At 46.2% G+C, this 17,366-nt stretch overlaps 3 long non-coding RNA genes across 3 annotated transcripts in view; 1 reads left to right on the top strand and 2 right to left on the bottom strand.

The window, feature by feature from the left end:
* Nucleotides 1–7,131: 7,131 nt before the first annotated feature.
* LOC127007958 (uncharacterized) lies at nucleotides 7,132–11,988 on the top strand. The gene is made up of 3 exons (XR_007760722.1): nucleotides 7,132–7,297; nucleotides 8,502–8,686; nucleotides 10,454–11,988. It is a non-coding gene; the product is annotated as an uncharacterized LOC127007958 (long non-coding RNA).
* On the bottom strand, nucleotides 10,854–12,480 carry LOC127007957 (uncharacterized). Its single transcript, XR_007760721.1, has 2 exons — nucleotides 11,479–12,480; nucleotides 10,854–11,288 (listed from the first exon to the last, which is right to left on the bottom strand). It is a non-coding gene; the product is annotated as an uncharacterized LOC127007957 (long non-coding RNA).
* Nucleotides 12,481–15,862: 3,382 nt separating this feature from the next.
* Nucleotides 15,863–17,366, bottom strand: part of LOC127007959 (uncharacterized) — a 1,758-nt gene continuing 254 nt past the window's right edge. Inside the window, exons 1-3 of the long non-coding RNA XR_007760723.1 lie at nucleotides 17,039–17,366; nucleotides 16,907–16,972; nucleotides 15,863–16,840 (exon numbers count right to left, since the gene is read on the bottom strand). The exon at nucleotides 17,039–17,366 is cut by the window's right edge and continues 254 nt beyond it. This is a non-coding gene — a long non-coding RNA (uncharacterized LOC127007959). The remainder of the gene's footprint in view (nucleotides 16,841–16,906; nucleotides 16,973–17,038) is intronic.

Here is a 17,366-nt window from a genome sequence, read left to right as displayed (position 1 = left end):
AGGACGTCCCATCCCCGGCGGGATTTTCACGGTGTATTAAATAACTGGTCACCGCGATGTGCCCCGTACCAAAGTGTCGGCGCCTCAGAGGCGTGGTGGCGAAGGGTGTGGCGGTGTGTGGCGTGTGTGTCGCCTCACGCGCCGCGTTACGCTGGACAACATGGCAACATTGTGTTCTGCGACTCACCTCGGGTACAAAAGTTATTCAGGATTAAGGTTTCGACCCCCGAGGAGACAGTCTAACGATCGCTTTGTTTTGTTTCTCAAGACTTGGCCGCCTGTGACCGCCAGCAACATTTTTTCTTTTTTTATTCAATCAAAATGTGTTATGTCCATCAGCATGATCGGTAGGCAGACCTTGTTTGGTGATGGCTCAGTGTGTGCGTGCGTGCGCCACGCCCACGCCCACCTCAGCCAGCCCAGGCCCCTGGTGGCCCTCCCGTCCCCACTGTACAGTCGCTGTCATGTTCATTGTTGTTTGACGTGTGCCGAGAGCCTGGTCGCGGCCAGCTACAAGTATGATGTACATTGTAAGGTGACCACCTGGCTGCGTCATGGGTCAGCTCCAGGCCGCCTGTCCTGCTCAAGCTTGTCTCGTCCCACCCTGCGTGCCATACCGCGCGTCAGCCTCGGGCCGCGGCCACTCAGGCTCGGTGGCCACTCCGTCAGGTGCCGCGACCCTCCGGCGGCCTGCACCCCGAAGTCAGTGTTAGTACAAAGTGCCGACACTCGTGATACAGGCACTGCTGCAGGCCGGGGAGGCGCGGAGATGACGCTTTGCTGTCAACCAGTCAGCCAGTCCTGTGTGTGGGAGGGACGGTCCGGACGCCCTTCCTGTCCCCGTTTCTGGATTGGCTCTCCTCTCGTGACGTTTTTACTGCCAAGTCAGTCAGTAAGAGGACGTTTTTACTGTCAAGTCAGTCAGTAAGTCAGTCAGTCAGCTCCATGTTTGTGAGGGTCAGTCCGGACGTCCCGCCGAGCCTCCACTGGATTGGCTCTCTTCTCGTGGCTTTTTATTGTCAACAAATCAGCGAGTCAGTCAGTCAGTCCAGTGTTTGTGAGCGGCAGTCCGGACGCCCGTCACCTCCCACCGCAGGACTGGCTCTCTCACCGCGGCTCGTGGAGATGTAGACAAGACTTAGTGGCTGTTATATTGTTAACTTATACGGAAAACCCATTGTAAAATGTTATGTGTTTACTATATATTGATGTAGGTGTGCAGTGGCTCCGTTTACTGACGCTGTACATGAACCTTCCTGCTCCGCCTCGCCCCGCGCCGGACCGCGAACATTACCACACCCTTTGTTGGCAGGAAGACCGTGTTGGTGGGATGTTTTCCAGACGTGTCCAGAACCTGTAGTTCCCCCCCCGGGCCTTCACGAGGTAGCCGACGGAGGTAGTCAGATGCCTAGGATTCCCTGTCATACGTTGCATGGATCTCGGCCGCGGACACACGTATTGTTTACACAACTACTGGGCCAGTGTGTTAACTTGCAGACTCTCACAGAATCTCATCTAACGACGCCTCCTCCGGTGCTTCTTCAATAAGTGAATGGATTTTTTTTACATTATTTCATCTTCTGATTAGACAATAATTGGGTTACTGTGTCCTATCTTTCTCCTCCTCCTCCTTTTACTACTACTACTACTACTACTGCTACTACTACCATTAGGGGTTAAATTCATTCATCACCCGCACATACAGCCTTGTAGGTCGACCTTGACACGAACGAGAATAAGCGATAAAAGCAGCGTTGTAACACGTCAGAATAGAACAACACTAACAGCAACAGTAGTAGGAGCAGTAAGCACACGCCCCAGACTGTCTTCCAAACGTTCAAGTGTCGCGACGGCTCAACTATTTCTATTAAGTATCGAATGTATATTTTTTCCGACACGATGGGATGGGTGGGCACTGAGAAACGCTGCTGGTGGTGCTGGTGGCGCATGTCTTCTTCAAGTTACGGTGAAGAAAAGTGATGAGTTACTGTGAATCGCTCATTAGGTCAGTACTGTCGGCTCACTGCTTACTGCTCAGCGACGCTCCAAGAAAGACTCACACTCGTATTATCAAACGTTTTGAGCTCTTGTTACCAACGCTTTCTAAGGCTAGAGAGGAGCTACGTCGGGTTGTTAAGTGTTTTCCCGTTCACGGCGCAGAAGCCTTGCAAAACTATACCGCTGGGGTCATGAAGCCACGCATGGAAACTCCGACAACTGATGCGAGTCTTTTGAAATAAATGGATGATATGAAGTTAATAAATAGCTCGCTTCGTGTTAGTCCGTCAGCCAGCGACAGCACACGAGGCGCTAAGGCTTTCGTAGAGGTTGTGGGGTATTTGAGAAGAAGTGGCAGCCCAGTGAGTGATCTATCGCGAACCGTACCGTGAAGAATCTTGCTTTAAACTGTAACAGAGTAACCAAAGGACTGCAGCCACCGAGCGAGCCCCTTCACTGATCTCCTATAGGTGTTTCCATCATCACTAAGACAGTATCGTGCCAAAGCATCCCCGGGTACTGCGTCTACCCGCCTATATAGCATAAGTAGCTGCCGAGGTTCTTGCCATTACAGAGAACGACTTGCCTTTCCTTGCCGCCACGACTGGAAGGTTTGTGCAGAAAGTTGACCGAATCTGAAGCGAGTAGATATATTTCTCTCTTTTTCGAGTGACTCCCTTCGTGAAAGATAAAGACAGGTGACTTGAGATCGATGAAAATTGATAAACTGCGTGGACCGTCAGCTGATGCTTTCTTATTATTCGAAGTGGAAGAAGACATTTTGTAGAGTTTGAGGCATGACTTGAATTATACGACAAATGCCAGGAGTTGTTGAGGGCGAGAGTGTAAGCATGGAGGCAGAACACACACACACACACACACACACACACACACACACACACACACACACACACACACACACACACACACACACACACACACACACACACACACACACACACACACACACGCACACACACACACACACACACGCCCACACACACTACAGGGCCTTCATGCAGAGGTCTATATTGTGATAATTTTGCTCTAGTCTCATACATATACATAATATACGATAATATATTGCATTTAACTGCTTGGAAGACAGAAATGGTACGTGTGTGGACAGAGAAGATAATGACACGTGTTGATGAGGTATAAAAATGGACTTGGGCAGGTCATGTCATGGGTAGAACTGACAGCCGACTGACGTAAACATAACATGAAAAACAAGACAGACATAGAACCAGGTGGAGATGTGCCGGAGCAGGGAGGAGTACACTAACACCATGCGAAGAGATGGAAGACGTTGGGAGAGATCTTTATCCTGCCATAGACTAATAATGCCACGATGATTATGATGATTATGATGAGGATGATGATGAGGATGATGATGATGAGGAGGAGGAGGAGGACATGTGAGAACAGCATCAGGAGAGACGACTTTTAGCCCAAACCGCTGAAATTCACTTAATAAAGACATGAAGAAAGACATTACATTAGGTTTCCCGTTTTCTCCTCTTATAATTAATTTCCTGTTTCTGTTGTTCCTCCATCTCTTAGGCATCGTTAGGAGGGATCACTCTGGCCATAGCTGCGGAAATTCGAAGCTTTTAAAGACATGAGGAAAGACATTATACTAGGCTCCCCGTTTTCTCCTCTCATTATTCTTTCTGCCCTGTGTTCTTCGTCCATCTCTTAGGCATCGTTAGGAGGGATCACTCTGGCCATAACCGCGGAAATTCGAAGCTTTTAAAGACATGAGGAAAGACATTATACTAGGCTCCCCGTTTTCTCCTCTCATTATTCTTTCTCCTCTGTGTTCTTCGTCCATCTCTTAGGCATTGTTAGGAGGGATCACTCTGGCCATAACCGCGGAAATTCGATGTTTTGAAAGACATGAAGAAAGACATTACACAAGGCTCCCCGTTCTCTCCTCATTATTTTTCCTGCTTTCTGTTGTTCCTCCATCTCTTAGGCATCGTTAGGAGGGATCACTCTGACCATGACTACGGAAATTCGATGCTTTTAAAGACATGAAGAAAGACATTACACAAGGCTCCCCGTTTTCTCCTCATTATTTTTCCTGCTCTGTGTTCTTCGTCCATCTCTTAGGCAGCGTTAGGAGGGACCACTCAGGCCATAGCCGCGGAAATTCAACGTCTGTTCCCATTAAAAGACATAAAATTATTCACATGTTCAGACTTACTTCACCGTCCTCGCCTCTTATTCCTTTTACCAATTCGTTTTATTGGTACGGAGTTGGCATTCACGCTTCTTATAAAACTAGGATTCAGACCTTGATACTCATGTCCCCGGGCACACCTCGTACTTACCCGCCTCGTTTCTTGGGGGCTGAGTTCGCCTTCTCACCCTCCATAACGATCTCTGACATTGATAAAACGTTGTATATCAAGAAGAAACGGAACATCATTTATTCTGCTCTGAGTTGTTCGTCCATTACTCATGCTCCCAGGTCGCATCTCGAATAGTAACTTACCTCTCTCGTTTCTTGGGTGGCTGAGCTCGCCTTCTCACCCCCAGTAAGCATTCCCAACATTGATAAAACGTGATATAGCAGGAAGAACAAACGAGACGCTCTTATACTCCTGTTTGGGATTATGTTTTGCTCTATAATGAGGTCACGTTTGGCAGATCCACCTGCACTCCTTCATTTGTTGTCTGGCGGGCGAGAGACACACGGGTGCTACGTTGCTAATAAGTCCCGTGCCCGTTTAGACGAGACTTTCCTCTTGGCCTTTTAGTGGTTTTGTTTTACCAAGGACAGATACTTTTAGCTGGTCCACCTCCACTCACTGGTTTGTTGAGTGCGAGAGACACACGGGTGCTACGTTGCTAACTGTCCCGTGCAAATACGTAAGAGACTTTCCTCTTGGCCTTTTAGTGATTTTGTTTTACCAGAGTTCGTCGCTCAGGAGGACAGACAAGTTTAGCTGTTCCACCTCCACTCACTGGTTTGTTGAGTGGGTGAGAGACACACGGGCGCTACGTTGCTAACTGTCCCGTGCCGTATAGACCAGACTTTTCTCTTGGCCTTTTAGTATTTTTTTTATCCATCTGCGAGGAAAAGTTTAGCTGTTCCGCCTCCACCCGTTAATTTGTTTGGTGGGCGAGATACACGCGGGTGCTAACTGTCCCGTTCCCTTAGGTGAGACTTTCGTCTTGGCCTTTTCGTGGTTCTGTTTACCCTACGAGGACAGGTTCAACCGAGCCGCCTCCACTCGTCGGTTCGGTGCCCGGCGTGCGAGAGCAGGAAGCCATGCAGTGTGCCGCTGAACGCTACATTCTGAAGGAAGCCAATTGCAACTCTGTTTGCAAACTTCGTCAAGAATCGTAGTTTTGAATACTGAATGTTACGATGTCTTTGAGATTAGCTGCAATAACCTTCGAGTAGGCGAGGTTATCAACTGCCTGGCCGGCGCCGCGGCGGGCCGGCCTTTCCAGTACAGGGTTTTGTACACATTGCCTTGTGGACCATTTGATCTTTGTTGTTACTGTATAATCACCAGCCCTTTGTAGGGCGAATATGTACTCAACGTATTGAATGCCTTATGTCTATGTGACTACATGTGATGGAGAACTCTGGGTGTCGTCAATATGTGTATCTGGGTGTCTGTTTGTTTGTCTGTGTGTCGAGGGTTCCGCCTCGCTCCTTCAAGGAAGTATTGCCTAACAGTATTGTTTACCGGCGTCACCAGGGGGGCCGCGGCCCCTCCCGCACCCTAGCGTCCAATGCTCGCCCGCACGCACCGCGCCCGGCGGCCCCTGTACCGCAGGCCCCAGGAGAGGGTTGATTATGATTATTATTATTATTATTATTATTATTATTATTATTATTATTATTATTATTATTATTATTATTATTATTATTATTATTATTATTATTATTATTATTATTATTATCAACATTACTCCTCTTCCTCCTCCTCCTCCAGCCTACCTGCCAATACTCCCAGCCCTCTCCTCCCACGCCTCCCCCTCTCTCTACTGTCCCCTTGACCCTCCCCATTTCCCCCCCTTTTCTCTCTCTCTCTCTCTCTCTCTCTCTCTCTCTCTCTCTCTCTCTGTTTTTTTTCCTTGTGTGTGTGTGTGTGTGTGTGTGTGTGTGTGTGTGTGTGTGTGTGTGTGAGAGAGAGAGAGAGAGAGAGAGAGAGAGAGAGAGAGAGAGAGAGAGAGAGAGAGAGAGAGAGAGAGAGAGAGAGAGAATCCTCCTTACTTCTCTTTTTTCCCTTTTCCTTACCAACTTAATTATGTTTTTTTTATATGTTTTTTATTCAATCCTCTCCGATCATCATATTCATTCATACATACAGAAAAAAAGGAAAAGTGATCTTGAGCGTTAAATAAATGTTTGCTTGTGTGTGTGTGTGTGTGTGTGTGTGTGTGTGTGTGTGTGTGTGTGTGTGTGTGTGTGTGTGTGTGTGTGTGTGTGTGTGTGTGTTTTCTATCCGTGTAGACGTACCCAGAGTCGCAAGTGTACGTACACCTCTGCACGGGACAGGCCTGGAGGCACGTGTGTGTTTGTGTGTTTGTGCACAGCTCGCCAATGTTCAGCTGTATGTGCACCAAATTTGTTCGTGTACAACTAATGTGTGTGTGTGTGTGTGTGTGTGTGTGTGTGTGTGTGTGTGTGTGTGTGTTTGAGTCATGCGCACACCAAAACCCATTGCGGTGTGCGTGTACGTGTGTGTGTGCGTGTACCTGTACGTGTGTGTGTGTGTGTGTGTGTGTGTGTGTGTGTGTGTGTGTGTGTGTGTGTGTGCCATGGAACTGAGCTTATTTTGGACATGCGCCTGATGTGGTATAATATGTATATTTCTATTGTGAATTTGGAAATAAATATTTATTACGTATTACTAATTTGTATGTTAGTTTGTCCAGTGGGAGGAACGGCGTCACAAAGGAGGATGAGGATGAGAGAGAGAGAGAGAGAGAGAGAGAGAGAGAGAGAGAGAGAGAGAGAGAGAGATTGCAACGAAAGCATGGATAATTTACGATTTCAACATTAACTATAAATTGGTATCTTTATCTGCGTGGATGCGACAGTATTTGGTCAGAAGTAAGTACAACAAGCTGAGTGTACGACAATTTGGTACAACAACAACGACACCAACAACACCAGAGACTCAGACCAGGACCAAGATGGCGGCGCTCTCGTCTTTGACAGTCTCCGTTCCTTCATATTTTTCCTTAATTACGTGACTTTCGGAGCTCCTGGAAGACTGCCATGATACCAGAAGAAGCATGGCACTCCCCGGCACCTGTGGGAAGGGAAATGGTGAGTATAGGGGCGAGGTGGCGCGTGGAAATAGGAGAAATGAGGACGAGGAGGCCGGAGAGTTGATCAGCTGATGGATTCTCTCGTTCGTGTTCTGTTCCTTAATTCTCTCTTCTTTCTCTCTCTCTCCTATTCGTTTTGTCCCATCTTTTCTTATTTATGCGCATTACTTCTCAACATTCTCTCTCTCTCTCTCTCTCTCTCTCTCTCTCTCTCTCTCTCTCTCTCTCTCTCTCCTGTCTGTCAATCTTGTCATGTCTGTTTTTTGTTCCTGCAGTGTACTCCTCGTCAGCAAGGCACAGGTGTATGGAGGCTGACTTATTACTTATTACAGTATCTTCATGGATGTGGGAAGGGTCTGGCTCCGCGGTGCAGTGGCTAGCGTCCCTTACCACGAATCTGCTGGTCTGGGTTCGAATCCCGGCCTGGGCAGTCAGCATATACTCACCCAGTTGTTCATCCTTTCCTTGAGGTTGATAAATGGGTACTTGGGGATACTTGGCGAAGGTTACATCCTTAAGATTAATTATTTGAGCATAATTAAGCCAGCCAGGAAGACTAATTGGTAACGGTCAAATCTACATAAAATCTATTGAAGAGTTAGCCAAAACTACTCCGGTTAACCCTTTCAATACGGTGACGCAGACGTTGGCATCACAGTATGGAAAGGGTTAAGAGGAAATGGAAGAGGATCAATCCTCTTCTTAACCTCTTAATCCTTTTCCATTTCCTCTTTAGAGGTTTAGAAGAGGATTAAGAGGTTTAAAAGAAGATTAATCCTCTTCCATTTCCTCTTAACCCTTTCCATACTGTGACACCAACGTCTGCGTCACATATTGAAAGGGTTAATCCTCCAATCGTAAACAAGAAAATAGAGCCTAGTGCTCACAGGAGGGAGTGATTATTAACTGCCTGACTTTAAGTACATTTATTGATGATTAAATTTTCAAATGTTCCAAGTTGAAGATTAAAAGTTATACATTGTGGTGACCCGGATGACACACTCGCCCTGTGTCGGGCAGATTAACCCGGTAGCAGCGACGGGCCAAATTTGTGGCCTTACCATATACCAGCGATGGGCCAAATTTTGCTATGATATAAACCCCCTCAAAATAGATGATGCATAAACTGATCACAAATGTTTTGATACATATTATGAAATGGTTTGTGTGAGTGATTATTTTTTCTCATTTTTCTCACTTAGAGGGGCCTTTAAGAAACATGATCCCCACAGCTACTGGGTTAACAAACTTCTACTGCAGCTACAACCTCTCCACACTCGGCCAAACCTCAAGCTGACCCCAAAACCTCTCTCCTCAGCTCATGGCACACACAAGGATTTTCTCATCATCTGTCAAGCTGCTGCTGTCACCAACGATCTTGTCCAAGGTATTTGCTTTATTAGTAACTGTTTATAAGTCATATATGTATGGTAAAGTTGGGAGCATATATAGCTGCGTGTGGCGGTGGTGCAGCAACGCATAAGATAATGAGTGCCATTACTGAGGGGGAATATATAAATTTTCTGAAGACATTCAGTAAGAATTTATTTCTGTTATAGTTAGGTTAAGTGTTAAGTAGTGCAGTGGTTAGTGTGACTAGCTACCAATCTGCTGGGCTGAGTTCATATCCCGGCCTGGGTAGTCAGTGTGCAGTTCACCCAGCAGTTCATCCTCCCAAGTGGGCTGGTCGATAAATGTGTGCCTGGGAAACCTGGGGAAGGTAAACTGTGGTACCTCAGAAGTTACACTGTCCCAGAATTATGGGTCCTGACCCACCACAGGGTCAAAGGGCCAATGCAAGGAAAATGGGCACAGCACAGCTGTACTGTATGCCCCCAACTTTACTTTACCATTTAAGTTTAGGGTATCTCCAAACACAGGACAGGCAGCAACATATGGCAAATAATAATTAAGGAAATGGTCAATATGTTTGATAATAAGTGCCATTGTGAGGTGCATTTATGAATTTTTCAAGGGCATGCATTAAAAATTCAATTATGCTATAGTTCAGTCAAGTGACTTCACATTAAAAGAGAAATATCTGGCAGTAATTTGTTTGTTTTTTCTGAACAAGACAGTAACACCTTTTGTCTTGACATTTCCAGGTCACCAAAAGAGTAGACGTTCTTAGTTGACCAGCCAAATCATTGGCACTAAATATTGTGTCTGTCTGTGTTGATTTACTATGCTCAGGGATCTAGGTTCTTGATTCAGTTTGCTGCTCATAGCTTGACATAATGTGGGTTGAGAGGGAAGTGTGAGCGTACTTTGAAATGTAACATATCTCGACAAACTTGTAATATTTTTTTATCTTGTTATATACCAGAGTTATTTCACTGTAAATAGGCTCACATTTCCCTTTTGTGGCCAGGCATCCATTCATTATTAAGATTATCTATCTGTGTCAGTGCCATAGTCTTTAGTCCTCCTCCTCCTCAGTAGCTCCCTCTCTCCCCTCCATTTCTCCCTTTCATGGCACCACTTTTTACTTTTTTTTTCTTCTTTTCTTTAGTGTCCATCAAATGTTTCAAACTAGAGCAGTATTAAAGAAAAGGCAGTGTTGCAATTACTTCTGTAGCTGTTCTTGGATCAGTGGCCATTTCCCAGATGTTGGATGTTTCAGTGATGAATGGATGCCTGATCTGGATTCATCCCATCTTGCCTAAGCATGATCAGGGCGCATATTCTCAGACACTTTCAGCTCTCACAACAACTACGTATTTAACCCAGTAGCAGCGACGGGCCAAATTTGTGGCTTTACCGTGTACCAGTGACAGGCCAATTTTTTGCCATGATATAAACCACCTGAAGTAGATGATGCATAAACTGATCACAAATGCATTGATATATATTATGAAATGGTTTGTGTGAGTGATGATTTTTTCCCGCTTAGAGGAAGGGCCTTTAAGAAACGTGATCCCTGTAGCTACCAGGTTAAATGGCTGCAAAGGAGAGTAGTCGGGTTCTCAAGAGTGTTTTTCAAGTTTATGGTGCAGAAGCCGTGTCTAACTATCACTAGGCTCATAAAACTACACATGGAAATACTTACATCTACGAAAGCCCTATCAAATTTGGGCGTAGAAGCCTTGACAGCGTCTGAGAATACGGGCCCAGGTTATATAGAAAAGTATTTGTTGTTTTGTGTTGTCTGCAGGTCACAACAGCGACCGTGCAGTAACCGGGACTTTGCCAAGACTACCAGGAGAGACATTTGAAGGGAGGGGGAGTATGAGTGTCCTAAGAGCAAGGCAGCTGGACAGAGACTCCTTCCTGACATCCCCCCACAGGACGGACTCTCATACATCAGACCTGTGGGGGGAAGTGTCAGGAGGGAATAATGTCACGCATATCTTGCTCTTAGGATGAACACACTCCTCCTCCTTCTCTGCTGGTATCTTGGCAGAGCTTGACTGGTGGACTGCATCAGTGGTCTGACCTTCCCAAAGATCAAGGGCATTGAGGGATAGAGCATCATCACTCCCTAAGTATATATGGCAGAAATGTTTAATGAGCAGGAGGTATATATGTATAAGGAGGTGCAACAAAAGAGTATATAGAGGTTTAGATTTATTTTGTAACATAGCTTTACAGGTTCACTATTTTTTTCACGCATACAGCAGAATTTAAAAAAAAAAAAAAAAAATCCAAAATAATTTCTAAGTTGGGGAGAGTCTCTGCTCTTACACTTGCCCTATTAGATAACTCGCCATCATAAGCTTGTCACCAGGACGGGTCGCTGTGTGTGTCCTGTTTCAGCGTGCCCCTCCCTGCTGCACTCTCCCAGCCTCCACTTTGGCAGCAGGAGACCAGCAGCACAAAGGAAGGGCTCAAACACACTGATGCTTTCTTGTGGTAGTTTGTTATAGGTGAAGCTGGATGTTGTAGTCTTCCTCGTCTGCCCCTCATGAGAAGCTGGGGGTCCGCCTCTCCATCTGGGTCTTGTGAAGCTGGTAGTCATCTGCCCCTCGTCTTCCTCCATCCCATCGTGCCTGCAAAGGACATAGTGTGAATTCAAGGCTCTTTGTGGGGTGTCTGTTGTGCATGCTTGAGGTATTCTGTATTAATATTTATATCTTAACAAAATCTTCATTATTCTGTGTCCCCATCATATCTCAAGACTACCTCAATGGTGTCACCCCTTTGATAAGTTTACTATTGTTCCCCCTTACAAAATTTTACATATTTTAATTATGAATAGCAGGGTCTAGTTGCTCCTGTTGCAGTGTGCCACTCCCTTGACTCTCCCGGCCTCCACGTTGGCAGCAGGAGCACGCACACACTGATGTCTTGTGGTAGTGTGCTGCAGGGGGAAGGTGGTCGTCATCTGCTTCTCATGCTGGTTGTCATCTCCCTCCATCCTGTCGTGCCTGCAAAGGAAGTCTCATGTGATTTCAAGGCTCCTATTGTGTGTGTGTGTGTTTTGTGCATGCATGAAATATTTTGTCATAATATTTTAACCTGTCCGCTGCGATTGCCCTGGATTTTGCCTTCACTGGTTGCTTGGTGAGGTCTTCTTGTGGGAAATCCACAGTCAAGGGGTTAAGTAATCCCCTCCTCACAAAATCTTTATTCTGCATCCCCATTGTATCCTCAAACCACTTCAGTGAATTATGCTTTACAATAACTGGTTCTTTATTTCAGTGCAAGATAATTTTGGAAGAAGTACCAAAATAAAATGAATACATAGAACTTAGTTTTTTTCCTTCCCAGCAGAAGAGTGAGCATCAGAGATGTGGCAATATTAATTATTGTAGTAGTTACTCATGCACGAATACTGTTTAGAGAGATTCAGAAGGGTGTAAGACAGCATTATCCTCCCGGCATTTGTCATTTGTACGCGTCAGGGATGTTGACGTGGCATGTAGCACACCAATTGTTAACATGCACAGTGGAAATGAGCTGCATAAGAGATGCAAGTGGTGTGGGGGGACAGAATGGTGGGTGCAATGAAAGTTATTTGGTAGGGAAATCAATTAAGCTAACAACATTATAATACTCGGGTAAATAAATTGAGATGCTGACAAGAGTGCATGCTGGATATTAGTGAAGGCCGTTGCAAAGATAAGAGGTGTGGGTGGAGGGCTCGTGATGCTGCAGTGACAGTGAGTGAACCAGACAGACCATGACGCTGGGTACTGAAGAAGACTGGAGATTGCACTGTCTGACCCCCTTCTATCGGCACACCTGTAAGGAAGGACAAACTGGCAATGATGGGCGAACCTACACCATACACCTGTACACTCCTTGTCTTTCCTTCTCAACCTGTACGTTCACCACTAACCCACTAACTCTTCTTGCTGTAGTACCCTTGACTAAAGAGAAATAAAGGGCAGCAGAGACCCCAATAATCTCTCTCTCTCTCTCTCTCTCTTTTTTTTTTTTTTTTTATTTAAACGTGTTCAGTACATTAGTACATGGCAGTATTATTTGTCTATGCTAAAGTTCCCCCGACCGTTGGGGAGCTATTTAAAAGCTTCTGCCGATTATATTATACAATTATTATACAATATATTATACAATTATATATATACATATTTACGGTGGGTGTAGGAGTAGCCACCTGTGGGACGCAACCTTCATCTGCTGAGTGGACAGTTGTGTCACATCCACATCAGCAGTGAGGTTGTTCCACCACACCACCGCTGCGATGGAGAAGGCACGTTGGTGGGTGCTGGAGCGGGCCATTGGCACTTCCAGGAGGAGGCGTTGCTCAGCACCGTTCTCGTGCTGCGCTCAGACCTCCTCCAGGTAGCCCTCAGGTCCGTCAGGTGGGGCACTAGGCCCACTTGTGCCTTGTGTAGCACCGTCAGGGCAGCGACGCGGCGACGGTGCTCCAGGCTATTCAGCTGGTTCGTGGCTGGTCTTGCCCTTCCTTCGTGTGGTGTTGTTGTTGTTGTTGTTGTCGCTGTGTCTCCCACTGGCTCGGTCGGTGGTGCTGGGTGCCGTTGATGAGGCGTTCAGCCCTCCTCTGCACCTTGTCTAGCAGGTTGAGGTGGCAGCGGGCGCTGGCCATCCAGGTGAGCGGTGCATACTCCATCACTGGACGGATTTGTGCCTTATAGAGGGTGTTCAGGCCTTCAGCATCGAGGAGGTTCTTCATGCGGCGCAGGAGGTTCACCTTCTGGGAGGCGTTTTGCGCCCCCCTTGCCAGGGGACGGTCAAACCGCAGCTGAGTCCACCTCCACGCCCAGGATGTCGACGCTGGACTGCAGAGGGATGGGGTCATTCCCGAATCTCAGTCTGCCGTGGAGTTGCCTCGCGTCCTCCCGAGAACGTGATATTACCATGGCCTGGGTTTTGTCAGGGGCAAACCTGACTTGCCACCTCTTTCCCCAGGCCATTATGTCTGCCAACTGTCTGTTGACGGACTCTATCACGTCCTGGGCTTCCTCCCTCTTGTATGTTCTGGAGAGGGTGCAGTCGTCGGCGTAAGCGCTTGCTGCCGGGATGGTTTGCAGGAGGTCGTTAAAGTATATGTTCCACAGAATAGGTCCAAGGACGGACCCCTGTGGAACGGAGGCCTCCACCGGGAAGCTGGTCGAGGTGCTTCCGTTGACTGCTACGTGGAGGCTCCTGCCTAACAGGTAGTTTGAGAGCAGGCGCAGCAGGTCCCCCGTGATGCCTAGTTGCTGTAGCTTCGCCGTCAGACCGCGGTGCCAAACGGAGTCGAACGCGCCAGCTATATCCAGGGCAATCACGAGAGAGGGGTGGCCGTCATCAAGGGCGTCATGCCAGGACTTTGAGAGGAGAAGGAGGAGGTCTGAGGTAGAGGCCCTTCCGAAAACCAAACTGCTTCGGTGACTGCAGGTGGTTTTCCTCGAGGAAGGATGTCAATTGCTCCCCGATGATCCTCTCAAATATCTTGCTGATGATTGGGAGGAGTGATATTGGCCTGTAATTGCCTGGCTCGGACCTGGATTTTTTCTTGTGTACGGGTGTGACTCTGGCCTCCTTCCACTGTGCAGGCCACACCCCGCTCTGCAGGCATCGCCGGAAGATCTGGGCGAGGGGGCTGGTGAGCTCATCGGAGCATCGCCGCAGTAAGTATGGACTCACGCTGTCAGGGCCTGGCGCCTTCCTGGTGTTGACGCCCCTCAGATGTCTCCTGACAGCGTCCTCAGAGATTAGCACATTCTCTAGTCTTGAGGCGATGAGTTGGGGGAGGGTGGGCGGCTGCCTGTCTGGCTCCTGGGTTGTCATCTTTTGACTGAAGTGACAGGCCAGCCTCTCTCTCTCTCTCTCTCTCTCTCTCTCTCTCTCTCTCTCTCTCTCTCTCTCTCTCTCTCTCTCTCTCCTTATTTTCCTGCTTTCTCTTTCTTTTCTTTCTCTCCGCTCTTTTCCTTCTCTTTCTCCTTTCTCTCTTCTTCTCCTCTCTTCTCTCTCCTTCCTTCCTTCCCCCCCTTTCTCTCTCTCTCTTTCTCTCTCGTAATGGTAGTAATAAACACCATTAGACATTCAAAGACTCAAGACGCAACAGCTTGTCAAATCCATCGACTCAGCAAATCCCTTTGATCGCCCACATAATTAGCGACCCCGCCCTGCAGTGATTAGCGTCCCTAAATATGAATCTGCGGGCGTGCGGGCGTGGGTTCGAATCCCGGCCTTGGCAGTCTACGTACAGCCAACCCAGTAGGTCATCCTTCCTTTCGGGCTGATCGATAAATGGGTACCTGCGGACACCAGAAGAAGGTAAACTGTGGTAACCCGGATGTCACACTGGCCCTGGGTTAAGTTAATGGTACTTTCCCACCATAGTTTCAAAGGGACAGATGATTGATTGATTATTGGAGCGTTTGGTCTTGGCGCCGCAACTGCAAGGTCATGTACGTGGCACCGGGGAAAGATATGAGCACCGCCTCAAAGCGCGGCTATAACGTGTGATTCCAACTTTACCAAATAATGATTGTAAGTGATCCTTGTTTCTTATACCGCCCAGTCATAGTATGCTTGAGTGGTGTTAGTGTGCCATGATGAGTTAATGAGTACACCACCACGTCAGCAATTAATCAGTTAACAACCACGTGCTACCAACACCTAGCCTGTTTCTTGCGACCACGGGTTTCAAAGTGATAAAGAAAGAATTAATAAATATCGTAACACAGCGGAGCCAGTTCTTAATTTTGATCACGGGTTTCAAAGTGATAAAGAAAGAATTAATAAATATCGTAACACAGCGGAGCCAGTTCTTAACTTTGTCCACGGGTTTCAAAGTGATAAAGAAAGAATTAACAAGTACATCTTAACACAGCGGAGCCAGTTCTTAACTTTGTCCACGGGTTTCAAAGTGATAAAGAAAGAATTAATAAATATCGTAACACAGCGGAGCCAGTTCTTAACTTTGTCCACGGGTTTGAAAGTGATAAAGAAAGAATTAACAAGTATATCTTAACACAGCGGAGCCAACTCTTAACTTTGTCCACGGGTTTGAAAGTGATAAAGAAAGAATTAACAAATATCTTAACACAGCGGAGCCAGTTCTTAACTTTGTCCACGGGTTTGAAAGTGATAAAGAAAGAATTAACAAGTATATCTTAACACAGCGGAGCCAACTCTTAACTTTGTCCACGGGTTTGAAAGTGATAAAGAAAGAATTAACAAATATCTTAACACAGCGGAGCCAGTTCTTAACTTTGTCCACGGGTTTCAAAGTGATAAAGAAAGAATTAACAAATATATCTTAACACAGCGGAGCCAGTTCTTAATTTTGTCCACGGGTTTCAAAGTGATAAAGAAATAATTAACAAATATCTTAACACAGCGGAGCCAACTCTTAATTACCACGTATATATAATCACTGCACCAACGCTTATCGTAGTATAATGAGTTAACAAGCATCTCCACACGGGTGTCTATATAGCTGCAATCTGTCCCCTTGTAATCTTATCAATAGGTAATGAGTAAACAAGCATCTCCACACGCGTGCCTACAATTATCTGTTCTATTATATTAATCGCAAATCACTCATGTGTAAAGAAGCATCTCCATACGCATACCCATAATTATCTGTTCCTCTAGTAATCGCAAATCACTGATGAGTTAAGAAGCATCTGCATACGCACGCCCATAGCTATAACTGTCTGTCCCTCGGGTACGCGCAAGTCACAAATTAATCAGCACTTCCAAACGGACGCCTATAATTATCTGTCCCTCTAGTATTCGCAAATCACTAATGAGTTAAACATCGTAATAGTGACGCCTGATTACTACCTGTTTCCCTGGTCATCGCAAATCACTAATGAGTTAAGCATCGTAATAGTGACGCCTAATTACTACCTGTTTCCCTGCTCATCGCAAATCACTAATGAGTTAAGCATCGTACGTAATAGTGACGCCTAATTACTTCCTGTTTCCCTGGTCATCGCAAATCACTAATGAGTTAAACATCGTAATAGTGACGCCTAATTACTACCTGTTTCCCTGCTCATCGCAAATCACTAATGAGTTAAACATCGTAATAGTGACGCCTAATTACCACCTGTTTCCCTGGTCATCGCAAATCACTAATGAGTTAAGCATCGTAATAGTGACGCCTAATTACTACCTGTTTCCCTGCTCATCGCAAATCACTAATTAGTTAAGCATCGTAATAGTGACGCCTAATTACTACCAGTTTCCCTGGTCATCGCAAATCACTAATGAGTTAAGCATCGTAATAGTGACGCCTAATTACTACCTGTTTCCCTGCTCATCGCAAATCACTAACGAGTTAAGCATCGTAATAGTGACGCCTAATTACTACCTGTTTCCCTGTTCATCGCAAATCACTAATGAGTTAAGCATCGTACGTAATACGGACACCTGACTACTATACTGTTCGCTTTATAATCTGTAATCACTAATGACTTAACAAGGATCGTAGTGGTGCCACCTATAATTACTACCTGTTCCTCTTAATTGTCGTTGCGTATCAATAATTAATGTTAAGATCTGACCGGCGCCTATCGTAACCACCTGTTCCCTCATCACCTTGAACCAAATAATACCGTCCATAATTACTGCTCCCCCCCCCCTGTTACACACCACCCTTGGTCACGACTGGTAAAATTCTTACATCTCGACACTAATCT

Source organism: Eriocheir sinensis, chromosome 36 (assembly GCF_024679095.1).
Source record: "Eriocheir sinensis breed Jianghai 21 chromosome 36, ASM2467909v1, whole genome shotgun sequence".
NCBI classification, from domain to species: domain Eukaryota; kingdom Metazoa; phylum Arthropoda; class Malacostraca; order Decapoda; family Varunidae; genus Eriocheir; species Eriocheir sinensis.
Note: the sequence above shows the minus strand (reverse complement) of the source record. Positions and strands in the feature narration are given on the sequence as shown.